Consider the following 13216-nt stretch of genomic DNA (forward strand, 5'->3'; position numbering starts at 1 on the left):
TTTTATACTGCCAACACCGTTCTGTTGATGCATTCGATTTTCAAATGTATTCATTTATGAACCAGTAGTTAGAAGTAGAAAAGTTCTAACAGAAACCACAAAGATCATCTACAGCCACACCATACTGGATACGCCCAATCTCATCTGATCTTGGAAGCTAAGCAGTGTTGGGCCTGGTTAGTACTTGGATGGGAGACCACCTGGGAATACAAGGTGCTGTAGATATTTTTATACTGCCAACACCGTTCTGTTGATGCATTCCATTTTCAAATGTATTCATTTATGAACCAGTAGTTAGAAGAAGAAAAGTTCAAACAGAAACCACAAAGCTCATCTACAGCCACACCACACTGGATACGCCCAATCTCATCTGATCTTGGAAGCTAAGCAGTGTTGGGCCTGGTTAGTACTTGGATGGGAGACCACCTGGGAATACAAGGTGCTGTAGATATTTTTATACTAACAACACCGTTCTGTTGATGCATTCCATTTTCAAATGTATTCATTTATGAACCAGTAGTTAGAAGTAGAAAAGTTCTAACAGAAACCATAAAGCTCATCGACAGCCACACCACACTGGATACGCCCAATCTCATCTGATCTTAGAAGCTAAGCAGTGTTGGGCCTGGTTAGTACTTGGATGGGAGACCACCTGGGAATACAAGGTGCTGTAGATATTTTTATACTACCAACACCGTTCTGTTGATGCATTCCATTTTCAAACGTATTCATTTATGAACCAGTAGTTAGAAGTAGAAAAGTACTAACAGAAACCATAAAGCTTTTCTACAGCCACACCACGCTGGATATGCCCAATCTCATCTGATCTTGGAAGCTAAGCAGTGTTGGGCCTGGTTAGTACTTGGATGGGAGACCACCTGGGAATACAAGGTGCTGTAGATATTTTTATACTACCAACACCGTTCTGTTGATGCATTCCATTTTCAAACGTATTCATTTATGAACCAGTAGTTAGAAGTAGAAAAGTATTAACAGAAACCATAAAGCTCTTCTACAGCCACACCACACTGGATATGCCCAATCTCATCTGATCTTGGAAGCTAAGCAGTGTTGGGCCTGGTTAGTACTTGGATGGGAGACCACCTGGGAATACAAGGTGCTGTAGATATTTTTATACTACCAACACCGTTCTATTGATGCATTCCATTTTCAAACATATTCATTTATGAACCAGTAGTTAGAAGTAGAAAAGTACTAACAGAAACCATGAAGCTCTTCTACAGCCACACCACACTGGATATGCCCAATCTCATCTGATCTTGGAAGCTAAGCAGTGTTGGGCCTGGTTAGTACTTGGATGGGAGACCACCTGGGAATTCAAAGTGCTGTAGATATTTTTATACTGCCTACACCGTTCTGTTGATGCATTCCATTTTCAAACGTATTCATTTATGAACCAGTAGTTAGAAGTAGAAAAGTTCTAACAGAAACCATAAAGCTCATCTACAGCCACACCACACTGGATACGCCCAATCTCATCTGATCTTAGAAGCTAAGCAGTGTTGGGCCTGGTTAGTACTTGGATGGGAGACCACCTGGGAATACAAGGTGCTGTAGATATTTTTATACTACCAACACCGTTCTGTTGATGCATTCCATTTTCAAACGTATTCATTTATGAACCAGTAGTTAGAAGTAGAAAAGTACTAACAGAAACCATAAAGCTCTTCTACAGCCACACCACACTGGATATGCCCAATCTCATCTGATCTTGGAAGCTAAGCAGTGTTGGGCCTGGTTAGTACTTGGATGGGAGACCACCTGGGAATACAAGGTGCTGTAGATATTTTTATACTACCAACACCGTTCTGTTGATGCATTCCATTTTCAAACGTATTCATTTATGAACCAGTAGTTAGAAGTAGAAAAGTATTAACAGAAACCATAAAGCTCTTCTACAGCCACACCACACTGGATATGCCCAATCTCATCTGATCTTGGAAGCTAAGCAGTGTTGGGCCTGGTTAGTACTTGGATGGGAGACCACCTGGGAATACAAGGTGCTGTAGATGTTTTTATACTACCAACACCGTTCTGTTGATGCATTCCATTTTCAAACATATTCATTTATGAACCAGTAGTTAGAAGTAGAAAAGTACTAACAGAAACCATGAAGCTCTTCTACAGCCATACCACACTGGATATGCCCAATCTCATCTGATCTTGGAAGCTAAGCAGTGTTGGGCCTGGTTAGTACTTGGATGGGAGACCACCTGGGAATACAAGGTGCTGTAGATATTTTTATACTGCCAACACCGTTCTGTTAATGCATTCCATTTTCAAACGTATTCATTTATGAACCAGTAGTTAGAAGAAGAAAAGTTCTAACAGAAACCACGAAGCTCATCTACAGCCACACCACACTGGATACGCCCAATCTCATCTGATCTTGGAAGCTAAGCAGTGTTGGGCTTGGTTAAGCAGTGTTGGGCTTGGTTAGTACTTGGATGGGAGACCACCTGGGAATACAAGGTGCTGTAGATAATTTTATACAGCCAACACCGTTCAGTTGATGCATTCCATTTTCAAACGTATTCATTTATGAACCAGTAGTTAGAAGTAGAAAAGTTCTAACAGAAACCACAAAGTTCATCTACAGCCAAGCCACACTGGATACGCCCAATCTCATCTGATCTTAGAAGCTGAGCAGTGTTGGGCCTGGTTAGTACTTGGATGGGAGACCACCTGGGAATACAAGGTGCTGTAGATATTTTTATACTGCCAACACCGTTCTGTTGATGCATTCCATTTTCAAATGTATTCATTTATGAACCAGTAGTTAGAAGAAGAAAAGTTCAAACAGAAACTACATTACTCATCTACAGCCACACCACACTGGATACGCCCAATCTCATCTGATCTTTGAAGCTAAGCAGTGTTGGGCCTGGTTAGTACTTGGATGGGAGACCACCTGGGAATACAAGGTGCTGTAGATATTTTTATACTGCCAACACCGTTCTGTTGATGCATTCCATTTTCAAACGTATTCATTTATGAACCAGTAGTTAGAAGTAGAAAAGTTCTAACAGAAACCACAAAGCTCATCTACAGCCACACCACACTGGATACACCCAATCTCATCTGTTCTTGGAAGCTAAGCAGTGTTGGGCCTTGTTAGTACTTGGATGGGAGACCACCTGGGAATACAAGGTGCTGTAGATATTTTTATACTACCAACACCGTTCTGCTGATGCATTCCATTTTCAAACGTATTCATTTATGAACCAGTAGTTAGAAGTAGAAAAGTTCTAACAGAAACCTCAAAGCTCATCTACAGCCACACCCCACTGGATACGCCCAATCTCATCTGATCTTGGAAGCTAAGCAGTGTTGGGCCTGGTTAGTACTTGGATGGGAGACCACCTGGGAATACAAGGTGCTGTAGATATTTTTATACTGCCAACACCGTTCTGTTGATGCATTCCATTTTCAAACGTATTCATTTATGAACCAGTAGTTAGAAGTAGAAAAGTTCTAACAGAAACCATAAAGCTCTTCTACAGCCACACCACACTGGATATGCCCAATCTCATCTGATCTTGGAAGCTAAGCAGTGTTGGGCCTGGTTAGTACTTGGATGGGAGACCACCTGGGAATACAAGGTGCTGTAGATATTTTTATACTACCAACACCGTTCTGTTGATGCATTCCATTTTCAAACATATTCATTTATGAACCAGTAGTTAGAAGTAGAAAAGTACTAACAGAAACCATGAAGCTCTTCTACAGCCACACCACACTGGATATGCCCAATCTCATCTGATCTTGGAAGCTAAGCAGTGTTGGGCCTGGTTAGTACTTGGATGGGAGACCACCTGGGAATACAAGGTGCTGTAGATATTTTTATACTGCCAACACCGTTCTGTTAATGCATTCCATTTTCAAACGTATTCATTTATGAACCAGTAGTTAGAAGAAGAAAAGTTCTAACAGAAACCACGAAGCTCATCTACAGCCACACCACACTGGATACGCCCAATCTCATCTGATCTTGGAAGCTAAGCAGTGTTGGGCTTGGTTAGTACTTGGATGGGAGACCACCTGGGAATACAAGGTGCTGTAGATAATTTTATACAGCCAACACCGTTCAGTTGATGCATTCCATTTTCAAACGTATTCATTTATGAACCAGTAGTTAGAAGTAGAAAAGTTCTAACAGAAACCACAAAGTTCATCTACAGCCAAGCCACACTGGATACGCCCAATCTCATCTGATCTTAGAAGCTGAGCAGTGTTGGGCCTGGTTAGTACTTGGATGGATGGGAGACCACCTGGGAATACAAGGTGCTGTAGATATTTTTATACTGCCAACACCGTTCTGTTGATGCATTCCATTTTCAAATGTATTCATTTATGAACCAGTAGTTAGAAGAAGAAAAGTTCAAACAGAAACTACATTACTCATCTACAGCCACACCACACTGGATACGCCCAATCTCATCTGATCTTTGAAGCTAAGCAGTGTTGGGCCTGGTTAGTACTTGGATGGGAGACCACCTGGGAATACAAGGTGCTGTAGATATTTTTATACTGCCAACACCGTTCTGTTGATGCATTCCATTTTCAAACGTATTCATTTATGAACCAGTAGTTAGAAGTAGAAAAGTTCTAACAGAAACCACAAAGCTCATCTACAGCCACACCACACTGGATACACCCAATCTCATCTGTTCTTGGAAGCTAAGCAGTGTTGGGCCTTGTTAGTACTTGGATGGGAGACCACCTGGGAATACAAGGTGCTGTAGATATTTTTATACTACCAACACCGTTCTGCTGATGCATTCCATTTTCAAACGTATTCATTTATGAACCAGTAGTTAGAAGTAGAAAAGTTCTAACAGAAACCTCAAAGCTCATCTACAGCCACACCCCACTGGATACGCCCAATCTCATCTGATCTTGGAAGCTAAGCAGTGTTGGGCCTGGTTAGTACTTGGATGGGAGACCACCTGGGAATACAAGGTGCTGTAGATATTTTTATACTGCCAACACCGTTCTGTTGATGCATTCCATTTTCAAACGTATTCATTTATGAACCAGTAGTTAGAAGTAGAAAAGTTCTAACAGAAACCATAAAGCTCCTCTACAGCCACACCACACTGGATACGCCCAATCTCATCTGATCTTGGAAACTAAGCAGTGTTGGGCCTGGTTAGTACTTGGATGGGAGACCACCTGGGAATACAAGGTGCTGTAGATATTTTTATACTGCCAACACCGTTCTGTTGATGCATTCCATTTTCATACGTATTCATTTATGAACCAGTAGTTAGAAGTAGAAAAGTACTAACCGAAACTATAAAGCTCTTATACAGCCACACCACACTGGATATGCCCAATCTCATCTGATCTTGGAAGCTAAGCAGTGTTGGGCCTGGTTAGTACTTGGATGGGAGACCACCTGGGAATACAAGGTGCTGTAGATATTTTTATACTGCCAACACCGTTCTGTTGATGCATTCCATTTTCAAACGTATTCATTTATGAACCAGTAGTTAGAAGTAGAAAAGTTCTAACAGAAACAACAAAGCTCATATACAGCCACACCACACTGGATACGCCCAATCTCATCTGATCTTGGAAACTAAGCAGTGTTGGGCCTGGTTAGTACTTGGATGGGAGACCACCTGGGAATACAAGGTGCTGTAGATATTTTTATACTGCCAACACCGTTCTGTTGATGCATTCCATTTTCATACGTATTCATTTATGAACCAGTAGTTAGAAGTAGAAAAGTACTAACCGAAACTATAAAGCTCTTATACAGCCACACCACACTGGATATGCCCAATCTCATCTGATCTTGGAAGCTAAGCAGTGTTGGGCCTGGTTAGTACTTGGATGGGAGACCACCTGGGAATACAAGGTGCTGTAGATATTTTTATACTGCCAACACCGTTCTGTTGATGCATTCCATTTTCAAACGTATTCATTTATGAACCAGTAGTTAGAAGTAGAAAAGTTCTAACAGAAACTATAAAGCTCATCTACAGCCACACCACACTGGATACGCCCAATCTCATCTGATCTTGGAAGCTAAGCAGTGTTGGGCCTGGTTAGTACTTGGATGGGAGACCACCTGGGAATACAAGGTGCTGTAGATATTTTTATACTGCCAACACCGTTCTGTTGATGCATTCCATTTTCAAACGTATTCATTTATGAACCAGTAGTTAGAAGTAGAAAAGTACTAACAGAAACCATAAAGCTCTTCTACAGCCACACCACACTGGATATGCCCAATCTCATCTGATCCTGGAAGCTAAGCAGTGTTGGGCCTGGTTAGTACTTGGATGGGAGACCACCTGGGAATACAAGGTGCTGTAGATATTTTTAAACTGCCAACACCGTTCTGTTGATGCATTCCATTTTCAAACGTATTCATTTATGAACCAGTAGTTAGAAGTAGAAAAGTACTAACCGAAACTATAAAGCTCTTATACAGCCACACCACACTGGATATGCCCAATCTCATCTGATCTTGGAAGCTAAGCAGTGTTGGGCCTGGTTAGTACTTAGATGGGAGACCACCTGGGAATACAAGGTGCTGTAGATATTTTTATACTGCCAACACCGTTCTGTTGATGCATTCCATTTTCAAACGTATTCATTTATGAACCAGTAGTTAGAAGTAGAAAAGTTCTAACAGAAACCACAAAGCTTATCTACAGCCACACCACACTGGATACGCCCAATCTCATCTGATCTTGGAAGCTAAGCAGTGTTGGGCCTGGTTAGTACTTGGATGGGAGACCACCTGGGAATACAAGGTGCCGTAGATATTTTTATACTGCCAACACCGTTCTGTTGATGCATTCCATTTTCAAACGTATTCATTTATGAACCAGTAGTTAGAAGTAGAAAAGTTCTAACAGAAACCATAAAGCTCATCTACAGCCACACCACACTGGATACGCCCAATCTCATCTGATCTTGGAAGCTAAGCAGTGTTGGGCCTGGTTAGTACTTGGATGGGAGACCACCTGGGAATACAAGGTGCTGTAGATATTTTTATACTGCCAACACCGTTCTGTTGATGCATTCCATTTTCAAACGTATTCATTTATGAACCAGTAGTTAGAAGTAGAAAAGTTCTAACAGAAACCACAAAGCTCATCTACAGCCACACCACGCTGGATACGCCCAATCTCATCTGATCTTGGAAGCTAAGCAGTGTTGGGCCTGGTTAGTACTTGGATGGGAGACCACCTGGGAATACAAGGTGCTGTAAATATTTTTATACTGCCAACACCGTTCTGTTGATGCATTCCATTTTCAAACGTATTCATTTATGAACCAGTAGTTAGAAGTAGAAAAGTTCTAACAGAAACCATAAAGCTCCTCTACAGCCACACCACACTGGATACGCCCAATCTCATCTGATCTTGGAAGCTAAGCAGTGTTGGGCCTGGTTAGTACTTGGATGGGAGACCACCTGGGAATACAAGGTGCTGTAGATATTTTTATACTGCCAACACCGTTCTGTTGATGCATTCCATTTTCAAACGTATTCATTTATGAACCAGTAGTTAGAAGTAGAAAAGTACTAACCGAAACTATAAAGCTCTTATACAGCCACACCACACTGGATATGCCCAATCTCATCTGATCTTGGAAGCTAAGCAGTGTTGGGCCTGGTTAGTACTTGGATGGGAGACCACCTGGGAATACAAGGTGCTGTAGATATTTTTAGACTGCCAACACCGTTCTGTTGATGCATTCCATTTTCAAACGTATTCATTTATGAACCAGTAGTTAGAAGTAGAAAAGTTCTAACAGAAACCACAAAGCTCATCTACAGCCACACCACACTGGATACGCCCAATCTCATCTGATCTTGGAAGCTAAGCAGTGTTGGGCCTGGTTAGTACTTGGATGGGAGACCACCTGGGAATACAAGGTGCTGTAGATATTTTTATACTGCCAACACCGTTCTGTTGATGCATTCCATTTTAAAACGTATTCATTTATGAACCAGTAGTTAGAAGTAGAAAAGTTCTAACAGAAACCACAAAGCTCATCTACAGCCACACCACACTGGATACGCCCAATCTCATCTGATCTTGGAAGCTAAGCAGTATTGGGCCTGGTTAGTACTTGGATGGGAGACCACCTCGGAATACAAGGTGCTGTAGATATTTTTATACTGCCAACACCGTTCTGTTGATGCATTCCATTTTCAAACGTATTCATTTATGAACCAGTAGTTAGAAGTAGAAAAGTTCTAACAGAATCCACAAAGCTCATATACAGCCACACAACACTGGATACGCCCAATCTCATCTGATCTTGGAAGCTAAGCAGTGTTGGGCCTGGTTAGTACTTGGATGGGAGACCACCTGGGAATACAAGGTGCTGTAGATATTTTTATACTGCCAACACCGTTCTGTTGATGCATTCCATTTTCAAACGTATTCATTTATGAACCAGTAGTTAGAAGTAGAAAAGTTCTAACAGAAACTATAAAGCTCATCTACAGCCACACCACACTGGATACGCCCAATCTCATCTGATCTTGGAAGCTAAGCAGTGTTGGGCCTGGTTAGTACTTGGATGGGAGACCACCTGGGAATACAAGGCGCTGTAGATAATTTTATACTGCCAACACCGTTCTGTTGATGCATTCCATTTTCAAACGTATTCATTTATGAACCAGTAGTTAGAAGTAGAAAAGTTCTAACAGAAACCACAAAGCTTATCTACAGCCACACCACACTGGATACGCCCAATCTCATCTGATCTTGGAAGCTAAGCAGTGTTGGGCCTGGTTAGTACTTGGATGGGAGACCACCTGGGAATACAAGGTGCTGTAGATATTTTTATACTGCCAACACCGTACTGTTGATGCATTCCATTTTCAAACGTATTCATTTATGAACCAGTAGTTAGAAGTAGAAAAGTTCTAACAGAAACCACAAAGCTCATCTACAGCCACACCACATTGGATACGCTCAATCTCATCTGATCTTGGAAGCTAAGCAGTGTTGGGCCTGATTAGTACTTGGATGGGAGACCACCTGGGAATACAAGGTGCTGTAGATAATGTTATACTGCCAACACCGTTCTGTTGATGCATTCCATTTTAAAACGTATTCATTTATGAACCAGTAGTTAGAAGTAGAAAAGTTCTAACAGAAACCACAAAGTTCATCTACAGCCAAGCCACACTGGATACGCCCAATCTCATCTGATCTTGGAAGCTAAGCAGTGTTGGGCCTGGTTAGTACTTGGATGGGAGACCACCTGGGAATACAAGGTGCTGTAGATATTTTTATACTGCCAACACCGTTCTGTTGATGCATTCCATTTTCAAACGTATTCATTTATGAACCAGTAGTTATAAGTAGAAAAGTTCTAACAGAAACCACAAAGCTCATCTACAGCCACACCACGCTGGATACGCCCAATCTCATCTGATCTTGGAAGCTAAGCAGTGTTGGGCCTGGTTAGTACTTGGATGGGAGACCACCTCGGAATACAAGGTGCTGTAGATATTTTTATACTGCCAACACAGTTCTGTTGATGCATTCCATTTTCAAACGTATTCATTTATGAACCAGTAGTTAGAAGTAGAAAAGTTCTAACAGAAACCACAAAGCTCATATACAGCCACACCACACTGGATACGCCCAATCTCATCTGATCTTGGAAGCTAAGCAGTGTTGGGCCTGTTTAGTACTTGGATGGGAGACAACCTGGGAATACAAGGTGCTGTAGATATTTTTATACTGCCAACACCGTTCTGTTGATGCATTCCATTTTCAAACGTATTCATTTATGAACCAGTAGTTAGAAGTAGAAAAGTTCTAACAGAAACCATAAAGCTCATCTACAGCCACACCACACTGGATACGCCCAATCTCATCTGATCTTGGAAGCTAAGCAGTGTTGGGCCTGGTTAGTACTTGGATGGGAGACCACCTGGGAATACAAGGTGCTGTAGATAATTTTATACTGCCAACACCGTTCTGTTGATGCATTCCATTTTAAAACGTATTCATTTATGAACCAGTAGTTAGAAGTAGAAAAGTTCTAACAGAAACCACAAAGTTCATCTACAGCCAAGCCACACTAGATACGCCCAATCTCATCTGATCTTGGAAGCTAAGCAGTGTTGGGCCTGGTTAGTACTTGGATGGGAGACCACCTGGGAATACAAGGTGCTGTAGATATTTTTATACTACCAACACCGTTCTGTTGATGCATTCCATTTTCAAACGTATTCATTTATGAACCAGTAGTTAGAAGTAGAAAAGTACTAACCGAAACTATAAAGCTCTTATACAGCTACACCACACTGGATATGCCCAATCTCATCTGATCTTGGAAGCTAAGCAGTGTTGGGCATGGTTAGTACTTGGATGGGAGACCACCTGGGAATACAAGGTGCTGTAGATATTTTTATACTGCCAACACCGTTCTGTTGATGCATTCCATTTTCAAGCGTATTCATTTATGAACCAGTAGTTAGAAGTAGAAAAGTTCTAACAGAAACCACAAAGCTCATCTACAGCCACACCACACTGGATACGCCCAATCTCATCTGATCTTGGAAGCTAAGCAGTGTTGGGCCTGGTTAGTACTTGGATGGGAGACCACCTGGGAATACAAGGTGCTGTAGATATTTTTATACTGCCAACACCGTTCTGTTGATGCATTCCATTTTCAAACGTATTCATTTATGAACCAGTAGTTAGAAGTAGAAAAGTTCTAACAGAAACCATAAAGCTCATCTACAGCCACACCACACTGGATACGCCCAATCTCATCTGATCTTGGAAGCTAAGTAGTGTTGGGCCTGGTTAGTACTTGGATGGGAGACCACCTGGGAATACAAGGTGCTGTAGATAATTTTTATACTACCAACACCGTTCTGTTGATGCATTCCATTTTAAAACGTATTCATTTATGAACCAGTAGTTAGAAGTAGAAAAGTTCTAACAGAAACCACAAAGCTCATCTACAGCCACACCACACTGGATACGCCCAATCTCATCTGGTCTTGGAAGCTAAGCAGTGTTGGGCCTGGTTAGTACTTGGATGGGAAACCACCTGGGAATACAAGGTGCTGTAGATATTTTTATACTGCCAACACCGTTCTGTTGATGCATTCCATTTTCAAACGTATTCATTTATGAACCAGTAGTTAGAAGTAGAAAAGTTCTAACAGAAACCACAAAGCTCATCTACAGCCACACCACGCTGGATACGCCCAATCTCATCTGATCTTGGAAGCTAAGCAGTGTTGGGCCTGGTTAGTACTTGGATGGGAGACCACCTGGGAATACAAGGTGCTGTAGATATTTTTATACTGCCAACACCGTTCTGTTGATGCATTCCATTTTAAAACGTATTCATTTATGAACCAGGAGTTAGAAGTAGAAAAGTTCTAACAGAAACCACAAAGCTTATCTACAGCCACACCACACTGGATACGCCCAATCTCATCTGATCTTGGAAGCTAAGCAGTATTGGGCCTGGTTAGTACTTGGATGGGAGACCACCTGGGAATACAAGGTGCTGTAGATATTTTTATACTGCCAACACCGTTCTGTTGATGCATTCCATTTTCAAACGTATTCATTTATGAACCAGTAGTTAGAAGTAGAAAAGTTCTAACAGAAACCACAAAGCTCATATACAGCCACACCACACTGGATACGCCCAATCTCATCTGATCTTGGAAGCTAAGCAGTGTTGGGCCTGGTTAGTACTTGGATGGGAGACCACCTGGGAATACAAGGTGCTGTAGATATTTTTATAATGCCAACACCGTTCTGTTGATGCATTCCATTTTCAAACGTATTCATTTATGAACCAGTAGTTAGAAGTAGAAAAGTACTAACCGAAACTATAAAGCTCTTATACAGCCACACCACACTGGATATGCCCAATCTCATCTGATCTTGGAAGCTAAGCAGTGTTGGGCCTGGTTAGTACTTAGATGGGAGACCACCTGGGAATACAAGGTGCTGTAGATATTTTTATACTGCCAACACCGTTCTGTTGATGCATTCCATTTTCAAACGTATTCATTTATGAACCAGTAGTTAGAAGTAGAAAAGTTCTAACAGAAACCACAAAGCTTATCTACAGCCACACCACACTGGATACGCCCAATCTCATCTGATCTTGGAAGCTAAGCAGTGTTGGGCCTGGTTAGTACTTGGATGGGAGACCACCTGGGAATACAAGGTGCCGTAGATATTTTTATACTGCCAACACCGTTCTGTTGATGCATTCCATTTTCAAACGTATTCATTTATGAACCAGTAGTTAGAAGTAGAAAAGTTCTAACAGAAACCATAAAGCTCATCTACAGCCACACCACACTGGATACGCCCAATCTCATCTGATCTTGGAAGCTAAGCAGTGTTGGGCCTGGTTAGTACTTGGATGGGAGACCACCTGGGAATACAAGGTGCTGTAGATATTTTTATACTGCCAACACCGTTCTGTTGATGCATTCCATTTTCAAACGTATTCATTTATGAACCAGTAGTTAGAAGTAGAAAAGTTCTAACAGAAACCACAAAGCTCATCTACAGCCACACCACGCTGGATACGCCCAATCTCATCTGATCTTGGAAGCTAAGCAGTGTTGGGCCTGGTTAGTACTTGGATGGGAGACCACCTGGGAATACAAGGTGCTGTAAATATTTTTATACTGCCAACACCGTTCTGTTGATGCATTCCATTTTCAAACGTATTCATTTATGAACCAGTAGTTAGAAGTAGAAAAGTTCTAACAGAAACCATAAAGCTCCTCTACAGCCACACCACACTGGATACGCCCAATCTCATCTGATCTTGGAAGCTAAGCAGTGTTGGGCCTGGTTAGTACTTGGATGGGAGACCACCTGGGAATACAAGGTGCTGTAGATATTTTTATACTGCCAACACCGTTCTGTTGATGCATTCCATTTTCAAACGTATTCATTTATGAACCAGTAGTTAGAAGTAGAAAAGTACTAACCGAAACTATAAAGCTCTTATACAGCCACACCACACTGGATATGCCCAATCTCATCTGATCTTGGAAGCTAAGCAGTGTTGGGCCTGGTTAGTACTTGGATGGGAGACCACCTGGGAATACAAGGTGCTGTAGATATTTTTAGACTGCCAACACCGTTCTGTTGATGCATTCCATTTTCAAACGTATTCATTTATGAACCAGTAGTTAGAAGTAGAAAAG

The 13216-nt window shown here is 41.6% G+C and overlaps 51 non-coding genes and 7 pseudogenes across 51 annotated transcripts; all 58 read left to right on the forward strand.

Moving 5' to 3' along the window:
* The first annotated feature begins 106 nt into the window (after positions 1-106).
* Positions 107-225, forward strand: LOC135059387 (5S ribosomal RNA). Its single transcript, XR_010245792.1, has one exon. It is a non-coding gene; the product is annotated as a 5S ribosomal RNA (ribosomal RNA).
* A 107-nt stretch (positions 226-332) lies between these two features.
* Positions 333-451, forward strand: LOC134900574 (5S ribosomal RNA). The gene has a single exon (XR_010174086.1). It is a non-coding gene; the product is annotated as a 5S ribosomal RNA (ribosomal RNA).
* A 107-nt stretch (positions 452-558) lies between these two features.
* Positions 559-677, forward strand: LOC134884686 (5S ribosomal RNA). Its single transcript, XR_010168823.1, has one exon. It is a non-coding gene; the product is annotated as a 5S ribosomal RNA (ribosomal RNA).
* Positions 678-784: 107 nt separating this feature from the next.
* Positions 785-903, forward strand: LOC135068296 (5S ribosomal RNA). Its single transcript, XR_010254500.1, has one exon. It is a non-coding gene; the product is annotated as a 5S ribosomal RNA (ribosomal RNA).
* A 107-nt stretch (positions 904-1010) lies between these two features.
* Positions 1011-1129, forward strand: LOC135064546 (5S ribosomal RNA). Its single transcript, XR_010250853.1, has one exon. It is a non-coding gene; the product is annotated as a 5S ribosomal RNA (ribosomal RNA).
* A 107-nt stretch (positions 1130-1236) lies between these two features.
* On the forward strand, positions 1237-1355 carry LOC134886833 (5S ribosomal RNA). Its single transcript, XR_010170908.1, has one exon. It is a non-coding gene; the product is annotated as a 5S ribosomal RNA (ribosomal RNA).
* Positions 1356-1462: 107 nt separating this feature from the next.
* On the forward strand, positions 1463-1581 carry LOC135064785 (5S ribosomal RNA). Its single transcript, XR_010251086.1, has one exon. It is a non-coding gene; the product is annotated as a 5S ribosomal RNA (ribosomal RNA).
* Positions 1582-1688: 107 nt separating this feature from the next.
* On the forward strand, positions 1689-1807 carry LOC135064547 (5S ribosomal RNA). Its single transcript, XR_010250854.1, has one exon. It is a non-coding gene; the product is annotated as a 5S ribosomal RNA (ribosomal RNA).
* Positions 1808-1914: 107 nt separating this feature from the next.
* Positions 1915-2033, forward strand: LOC135066462 (5S ribosomal RNA). Its single transcript, XR_010252709.1, has one exon. It is a non-coding gene; the product is annotated as a 5S ribosomal RNA (ribosomal RNA).
* A 107-nt stretch (positions 2034-2140) lies between these two features.
* Positions 2141-2259, forward strand: LOC135058493 (5S ribosomal RNA). The gene has a single exon (XR_010244920.1). It is a non-coding gene; the product is annotated as a 5S ribosomal RNA (ribosomal RNA).
* Positions 2260-2366: 107 nt separating this feature from the next.
* LOC134891512 (5S ribosomal RNA) lies at positions 2367-2505 on the forward strand (annotated as a pseudogene).
* A 107-nt stretch (positions 2506-2612) lies between these two features.
* LOC134890675 (5S ribosomal RNA) lies at positions 2613-2731 on the forward strand (annotated as a pseudogene).
* Positions 2732-2838: 107 nt separating this feature from the next.
* LOC135065658 (5S ribosomal RNA) lies at positions 2839-2957 on the forward strand. Its single transcript, XR_010251932.1, has one exon. It is a non-coding gene; the product is annotated as a 5S ribosomal RNA (ribosomal RNA).
* A 107-nt stretch (positions 2958-3064) lies between these two features.
* On the forward strand, positions 3065-3183 carry LOC134894058 (5S ribosomal RNA). The gene has a single exon (XR_010171744.1). It is a non-coding gene; the product is annotated as a 5S ribosomal RNA (ribosomal RNA).
* Positions 3184-3290: 107 nt separating this feature from the next.
* On the forward strand, positions 3291-3409 carry LOC135058519 (5S ribosomal RNA). Its single transcript, XR_010244946.1, has one exon. It is a non-coding gene; the product is annotated as a 5S ribosomal RNA (ribosomal RNA).
* A 107-nt stretch (positions 3410-3516) lies between these two features.
* LOC135064549 (5S ribosomal RNA) lies at positions 3517-3635 on the forward strand. The gene has a single exon (XR_010250856.1). It is a non-coding gene; the product is annotated as a 5S ribosomal RNA (ribosomal RNA).
* Positions 3636-3742: 107 nt separating this feature from the next.
* LOC135064550 (5S ribosomal RNA) lies at positions 3743-3861 on the forward strand. The gene has a single exon (XR_010250857.1). It is a non-coding gene; the product is annotated as a 5S ribosomal RNA (ribosomal RNA).
* A 107-nt stretch (positions 3862-3968) lies between these two features.
* Positions 3969-4087, forward strand: LOC134902209 (5S ribosomal RNA). The gene has a single exon (XR_010175679.1). It is a non-coding gene; the product is annotated as a 5S ribosomal RNA (ribosomal RNA).
* Positions 4088-4194: 107 nt separating this feature from the next.
* On the forward strand, positions 4195-4317 carry LOC134896274 (5S ribosomal RNA; annotated as a pseudogene).
* A 107-nt stretch (positions 4318-4424) lies between these two features.
* LOC135065659 (5S ribosomal RNA) lies at positions 4425-4543 on the forward strand. Its single transcript, XR_010251933.1, has one exon. It is a non-coding gene; the product is annotated as a 5S ribosomal RNA (ribosomal RNA).
* Positions 4544-4650: 107 nt separating this feature from the next.
* On the forward strand, positions 4651-4769 carry LOC134894175 (5S ribosomal RNA). Its single transcript, XR_010171758.1, has one exon. It is a non-coding gene; the product is annotated as a 5S ribosomal RNA (ribosomal RNA).
* Positions 4770-4876: 107 nt separating this feature from the next.
* LOC135058520 (5S ribosomal RNA) lies at positions 4877-4995 on the forward strand. The gene has a single exon (XR_010244947.1). It is a non-coding gene; the product is annotated as a 5S ribosomal RNA (ribosomal RNA).
* Positions 4996-5102: 107 nt separating this feature from the next.
* Positions 5103-5221, forward strand: LOC134884422 (5S ribosomal RNA). The gene has a single exon (XR_010168570.1). It is a non-coding gene; the product is annotated as a 5S ribosomal RNA (ribosomal RNA).
* A 107-nt stretch (positions 5222-5328) lies between these two features.
* Positions 5329-5447, forward strand: LOC134884729 (5S ribosomal RNA). The gene has a single exon (XR_010168866.1). It is a non-coding gene; the product is annotated as a 5S ribosomal RNA (ribosomal RNA).
* A 107-nt stretch (positions 5448-5554) lies between these two features.
* On the forward strand, positions 5555-5673 carry LOC134884919 (5S ribosomal RNA). The gene has a single exon (XR_010169050.1). It is a non-coding gene; the product is annotated as a 5S ribosomal RNA (ribosomal RNA).
* Positions 5674-5780: 107 nt separating this feature from the next.
* On the forward strand, positions 5781-5899 carry LOC134884730 (5S ribosomal RNA). Its single transcript, XR_010168867.1, has one exon. It is a non-coding gene; the product is annotated as a 5S ribosomal RNA (ribosomal RNA).
* A 107-nt stretch (positions 5900-6006) lies between these two features.
* Positions 6007-6125, forward strand: LOC134900575 (5S ribosomal RNA). Its single transcript, XR_010174087.1, has one exon. It is a non-coding gene; the product is annotated as a 5S ribosomal RNA (ribosomal RNA).
* Positions 6126-6232: 107 nt separating this feature from the next.
* Positions 6233-6351, forward strand: LOC134887517 (5S ribosomal RNA; annotated as a pseudogene).
* A 107-nt stretch (positions 6352-6458) lies between these two features.
* Positions 6459-6577, forward strand: LOC134886490 (5S ribosomal RNA). Its single transcript, XR_010170571.1, has one exon. It is a non-coding gene; the product is annotated as a 5S ribosomal RNA (ribosomal RNA).
* A 107-nt stretch (positions 6578-6684) lies between these two features.
* Positions 6685-6803, forward strand: LOC135062395 (5S ribosomal RNA). The gene has a single exon (XR_010248746.1). It is a non-coding gene; the product is annotated as a 5S ribosomal RNA (ribosomal RNA).
* A 107-nt stretch (positions 6804-6910) lies between these two features.
* LOC134900576 (5S ribosomal RNA) lies at positions 6911-7029 on the forward strand. Its single transcript, XR_010174088.1, has one exon. It is a non-coding gene; the product is annotated as a 5S ribosomal RNA (ribosomal RNA).
* Positions 7030-7136: 107 nt separating this feature from the next.
* LOC135066411 (5S ribosomal RNA) lies at positions 7137-7255 on the forward strand. The gene has a single exon (XR_010252659.1). It is a non-coding gene; the product is annotated as a 5S ribosomal RNA (ribosomal RNA).
* Positions 7256-7362: 107 nt separating this feature from the next.
* LOC135061847 (5S ribosomal RNA) lies at positions 7363-7481 on the forward strand. Its single transcript, XR_010248215.1, has one exon. It is a non-coding gene; the product is annotated as a 5S ribosomal RNA (ribosomal RNA).
* Positions 7482-7588: 107 nt separating this feature from the next.
* On the forward strand, positions 7589-7707 carry LOC134884731 (5S ribosomal RNA). The gene has a single exon (XR_010168868.1). It is a non-coding gene; the product is annotated as a 5S ribosomal RNA (ribosomal RNA).
* Positions 7708-7814: 107 nt separating this feature from the next.
* On the forward strand, positions 7815-7933 carry LOC134900577 (5S ribosomal RNA). The gene has a single exon (XR_010174089.1). It is a non-coding gene; the product is annotated as a 5S ribosomal RNA (ribosomal RNA).
* Positions 7934-8040: 107 nt separating this feature from the next.
* LOC135070641 (5S ribosomal RNA) lies at positions 8041-8159 on the forward strand. The gene has a single exon (XR_010256797.1). It is a non-coding gene; the product is annotated as a 5S ribosomal RNA (ribosomal RNA).
* A 107-nt stretch (positions 8160-8266) lies between these two features.
* On the forward strand, positions 8267-8385 carry LOC134887053 (5S ribosomal RNA; annotated as a pseudogene).
* Positions 8386-8492: 107 nt separating this feature from the next.
* LOC135059275 (5S ribosomal RNA) lies at positions 8493-8611 on the forward strand. The gene has a single exon (XR_010245685.1). It is a non-coding gene; the product is annotated as a 5S ribosomal RNA (ribosomal RNA).
* A 107-nt stretch (positions 8612-8718) lies between these two features.
* Positions 8719-8837, forward strand: LOC134900578 (5S ribosomal RNA). Its single transcript, XR_010174090.1, has one exon. It is a non-coding gene; the product is annotated as a 5S ribosomal RNA (ribosomal RNA).
* A 107-nt stretch (positions 8838-8944) lies between these two features.
* On the forward strand, positions 8945-9063 carry LOC135065412 (5S ribosomal RNA). The gene has a single exon (XR_010251697.1). It is a non-coding gene; the product is annotated as a 5S ribosomal RNA (ribosomal RNA).
* Positions 9064-9170: 107 nt separating this feature from the next.
* LOC135060653 (5S ribosomal RNA) lies at positions 9171-9289 on the forward strand. Its single transcript, XR_010247045.1, has one exon. It is a non-coding gene; the product is annotated as a 5S ribosomal RNA (ribosomal RNA).
* A 107-nt stretch (positions 9290-9396) lies between these two features.
* On the forward strand, positions 9397-9515 carry LOC135065894 (5S ribosomal RNA). The gene has a single exon (XR_010252162.1). It is a non-coding gene; the product is annotated as a 5S ribosomal RNA (ribosomal RNA).
* A 107-nt stretch (positions 9516-9622) lies between these two features.
* Positions 9623-9741, forward strand: LOC134889339 (5S ribosomal RNA; annotated as a pseudogene).
* Positions 9742-9848: 107 nt separating this feature from the next.
* LOC134900579 (5S ribosomal RNA) lies at positions 9849-9967 on the forward strand. Its single transcript, XR_010174091.1, has one exon. It is a non-coding gene; the product is annotated as a 5S ribosomal RNA (ribosomal RNA).
* Positions 9968-10074: 107 nt separating this feature from the next.
* Positions 10075-10193, forward strand: LOC135068900 (5S ribosomal RNA). Its single transcript, XR_010255091.1, has one exon. It is a non-coding gene; the product is annotated as a 5S ribosomal RNA (ribosomal RNA).
* Positions 10194-10300: 107 nt separating this feature from the next.
* Positions 10301-10419, forward strand: LOC134892595 (5S ribosomal RNA; annotated as a pseudogene).
* A 107-nt stretch (positions 10420-10526) lies between these two features.
* LOC134900580 (5S ribosomal RNA) lies at positions 10527-10645 on the forward strand. Its single transcript, XR_010174092.1, has one exon. It is a non-coding gene; the product is annotated as a 5S ribosomal RNA (ribosomal RNA).
* Positions 10646-10752: 107 nt separating this feature from the next.
* LOC135060904 (5S ribosomal RNA) lies at positions 10753-10871 on the forward strand. The gene has a single exon (XR_010247299.1). It is a non-coding gene; the product is annotated as a 5S ribosomal RNA (ribosomal RNA).
* Positions 10872-10979: 108 nt separating this feature from the next.
* On the forward strand, positions 10980-11098 carry LOC135065744 (5S ribosomal RNA). The gene has a single exon (XR_010252017.1). It is a non-coding gene; the product is annotated as a 5S ribosomal RNA (ribosomal RNA).
* Positions 11099-11205: 107 nt separating this feature from the next.
* Positions 11206-11324, forward strand: LOC134901968 (5S ribosomal RNA). The gene has a single exon (XR_010175443.1). It is a non-coding gene; the product is annotated as a 5S ribosomal RNA (ribosomal RNA).
* Positions 11325-11431: 107 nt separating this feature from the next.
* Positions 11432-11550, forward strand: LOC135063876 (5S ribosomal RNA). Its single transcript, XR_010250196.1, has one exon. It is a non-coding gene; the product is annotated as a 5S ribosomal RNA (ribosomal RNA).
* Positions 11551-11657: 107 nt separating this feature from the next.
* Positions 11658-11776, forward strand: LOC135062511 (5S ribosomal RNA). The gene has a single exon (XR_010248858.1). It is a non-coding gene; the product is annotated as a 5S ribosomal RNA (ribosomal RNA).
* Positions 11777-11883: 107 nt separating this feature from the next.
* LOC134886491 (5S ribosomal RNA) lies at positions 11884-12002 on the forward strand. Its single transcript, XR_010170572.1, has one exon. It is a non-coding gene; the product is annotated as a 5S ribosomal RNA (ribosomal RNA).
* A 107-nt stretch (positions 12003-12109) lies between these two features.
* Positions 12110-12228, forward strand: LOC135062396 (5S ribosomal RNA). The gene has a single exon (XR_010248747.1). It is a non-coding gene; the product is annotated as a 5S ribosomal RNA (ribosomal RNA).
* A 107-nt stretch (positions 12229-12335) lies between these two features.
* Positions 12336-12454, forward strand: LOC134900581 (5S ribosomal RNA). Its single transcript, XR_010174093.1, has one exon. It is a non-coding gene; the product is annotated as a 5S ribosomal RNA (ribosomal RNA).
* Positions 12455-12561: 107 nt separating this feature from the next.
* Positions 12562-12680, forward strand: LOC135066412 (5S ribosomal RNA). The gene has a single exon (XR_010252660.1). It is a non-coding gene; the product is annotated as a 5S ribosomal RNA (ribosomal RNA).
* A 107-nt stretch (positions 12681-12787) lies between these two features.
* On the forward strand, positions 12788-12906 carry LOC135061849 (5S ribosomal RNA). Its single transcript, XR_010248217.1, has one exon. It is a non-coding gene; the product is annotated as a 5S ribosomal RNA (ribosomal RNA).
* A 107-nt stretch (positions 12907-13013) lies between these two features.
* On the forward strand, positions 13014-13132 carry LOC134884732 (5S ribosomal RNA). Its single transcript, XR_010168869.1, has one exon. It is a non-coding gene; the product is annotated as a 5S ribosomal RNA (ribosomal RNA).
* The last annotated feature ends 84 nt before the right edge of the window (positions 13133-13216 follow it).

This window comes from Pseudophryne corroboree, chromosome 3, assembly GCF_028390025.1.
Source record: "Pseudophryne corroboree isolate aPseCor3 chromosome 3, aPseCor3.hap2, whole genome shotgun sequence".
In the NCBI taxonomy this organism is placed as follows: domain Eukaryota; kingdom Metazoa; phylum Chordata; class Amphibia; order Anura; family Myobatrachidae; genus Pseudophryne; species Pseudophryne corroboree.